Source organism: Arachis duranensis, chromosome 4, assembly GCF_000817695.3.
Source record: "Arachis duranensis cultivar V14167 chromosome 4, aradu.V14167.gnm2.J7QH, whole genome shotgun sequence".
Taxonomy (NCBI): Eukaryota; Viridiplantae; Streptophyta; class Magnoliopsida; order Fabales; family Fabaceae; genus Arachis; species Arachis duranensis.
In genome coordinates, this window is record NC_029775.3 from 62,854,162 (window position 1) to 62,857,211 (window position 3,050).

Here is a 3,050-nt window from a genome sequence, read left to right on the forward strand (position 1 = left end):
ACTTGCCGGTGAGTTTTGTGTTGGATCGTTTTCCACACATCAAGTTTTTGGCGCCGTTGCCGGGGATTGAAATAGATTGACAATGATTAAGTGAAGTGGAGGTCTAGATTAAGCACCTTTTCTTTTCTGTTATTTTAATTTTGACTAACACACTAACTGTTTGAATTTTTGCTTAAACTAACTAAAACTTCATTCTAGCTATAGATTGAAGATTCATTGGTTTTCTGGATCTGTGTGTTTATTGTTGTGTGTTTGTATGTCAGGTACAGGAAGATCTTCCCCTGTCCTCTCTGAAATTGACCAAAGAACTCTTCGAAGAATAAGAAGAGCTGAAAGAGGGAAGAACGTTATTGGAGAGGAAGAATCTGAGGAGGAATTCCAAGAGATGGAAGGAGATCTCAATCAACCAGGAGAAGGAGCAAACAATAACCAAAAACAACGAAGAGTCTTGGCCTCATACACATTTGCAAATGCTAGACACTGTGGAAGTAGCATTCTTCCTCCTAATGTCAACGCAAACAATTTTGAATTAAAGCCACAACTCATCACTTTAGTTCAAAACAACTGCTCTTTTGGAGGAGGACCATTGGAGGACCCAAATCAACATTTATCTACCTTCTTGAGAATCTGTGACACGGTGAAAACCAATGGTGTACCTCCTGATAGCTACAAGTTGCTGCTCTTTCCATCTTCTCTCAGAGATAAAGCCACTCAATGGCTAGAGACCTTTCCAAAAAAAAGCATCAACACCTGGGATGACTTGGTAAGCAAGTTCCTTGCCAAATTTTATCCCCCTCAAAGAATCCTAAGATTGAAGACAGAGGTGCAGACATTCACTCAAATGGAGGCTGAAAACTTATATGAAGCATGGGAAAGATATAAGGCTCTATTGAGGAAATGTCCACCAGAGATGTTCACTGAGTGGGACAAGTTGCAAAACTTCTATGAGGGACTCACTCTTAAAGCTCAGGAAGCACTTGATCATTCAGCTGGAGGCTCTTTGCAACTCATGAAAACCACAGAGGAAGCTCAAAACCTCATTGATATGGTGGCCAATAACCAATATTTCTTTGCTCATCAAAGACAATGCCAACCATCACAAAGAAGAGGAGTAATGGAGTTGGAAGGAGTGGATTCAATTCTAGCTCAGAACAAGATAATGCAGCTGCAGATTCAACAACAGTTTGAGCAAATGGACAAAAGAATTGATGGCTTGCAAGTTGCATCAGTGAGTGCCACAAGCCAACCACCAACTACTTGGGTGCAAAGTGAAGAAACTCAAGAGGAGCAACAGCAAGAGCAAGTCCAATACATGCACAACCAAAATCCTGGAACAAATGAAGTCTATGGTGATATTTACAATCCATCTTGGAAGAACCATCCCAACCTCAGATGGGGAGACAACCATAATCAAAACCAACAACCATGCACAAATCAGAATAATTGGAAAAGCACAAACCACAACCCCCAGCCAAATACTAACCAAAATACATACAGAAAACCACAAAATAACTACCCCAACTCTAACCATTATCCACCCAATAACCACCCAACAAATCAAAACACCTATCATCATCCATCAACACCCCAAAACCAACCAATTTCATAAGAATCCCAGAGGATCACTAATCTAGAGCTGCTCATGGAAAAGATGATGAAGAACCAAGAATTGACAACAAAGAACCAAGAAGCTTCCAGGAAGAACTTAGAAAGGCGAATTGGGCAAATCTCCAAACAAATCTCTGTTGAAAAACCATCAAGTTCACTACCTAGTGACACCATTCCCAACCCAAAAGAAGAATGCAAGGTCGTGCAACTAAGAAGTGGAAAAGTGTTATTGGATGGTAACCAAGGAGCAACCAAGGACAATGACAATGAGCCAACAAAGAATGATGAAGCCATCAACAAGGACATGTTAAGCAAGAATGTCCCAGAAAAACTCACAGAGGAAGACAACAAACCACAGAATTTGAAGAAAAGGAAGCAAATCATGGAAGAACCAAGTCCAAGACAACATCAAGTGGAGAAGAGCTCAACACCACCACTACCATATCCACAAAGATTCCATAAAGAGACAAAGGATCAGCATTTTCACAAATTCCTTGAGACTTTCAAGAAGCTGGAAATCAACATACCTTTAGCTGAGGCATTGGAGCAAATGCCTCTGTATGCCAAGTTCTTGAAAGAGCTCATCAACAGGAAGAGAAGTTGGAGTGAAAAAGAGACTGTAATGCTTAGTGAAGAATGCAGTGCAATCATTAAAAAGGGACTCCCTCCCAAGCTTGAAGATCCTGGAGGTTTCTTCCTACCCTGCACTATTAGAAGCCTATTCATCAACAAGGGAATGTGTGATTTAGGAGCAAGCATAAATCTAATCCCATCTGCTTTAGTGAAAAAGCTTGGCATAGAGGAGGTGAAGCCAATACAGATGTCCTTGGAGTTGGTGGATCAATCAATAGTATATCCTAAAAGGCTGATTGAGAACCTGTTAGTTAAGGTTGACAAGTTCATATATCCTGCGGATTTTGTGGTCCTGGATTCTTCAGAAAATGGAAATGACTCCATAATACTTGGTCAACCATTTTTGGTCACTGCTAGAGCCATTGTGGATATAGAGCATGGAGAGTTAACCCTCAGGATGCATGAGGAGAGCATCATCTTGAAAGTCTTTCCAGAATTACAAAGGAATGAAGAAACAAGCAAAACAAGTGGTGATCTCCTTCCAAAGCAAGCAACCGACAAGGCAGTAGAACAGAAAAACAAGCTTGTACAAGAAGAAAAAGGAATTCAAAAGGAAGCAGGGGTGATAAACAAGAAGGAAGGTATCACAACCCAAATCACTGACAAGAAAGAAAGATCAACAAGAAAGAAAAAGATGAAGAGCAAGAACAAGGCTCACAAAGGGTGGAAGAACAAGAAAATTCCAACTGAGGGATTTTCCAAAGGTGACAAAGTACAATTAGTATATCAACAACTAGGAACAGAAGATTATTACACTGTCAACCAAATAGTTTCTCTTGAGCATATGGAAATTAAACATCAAGGCACAC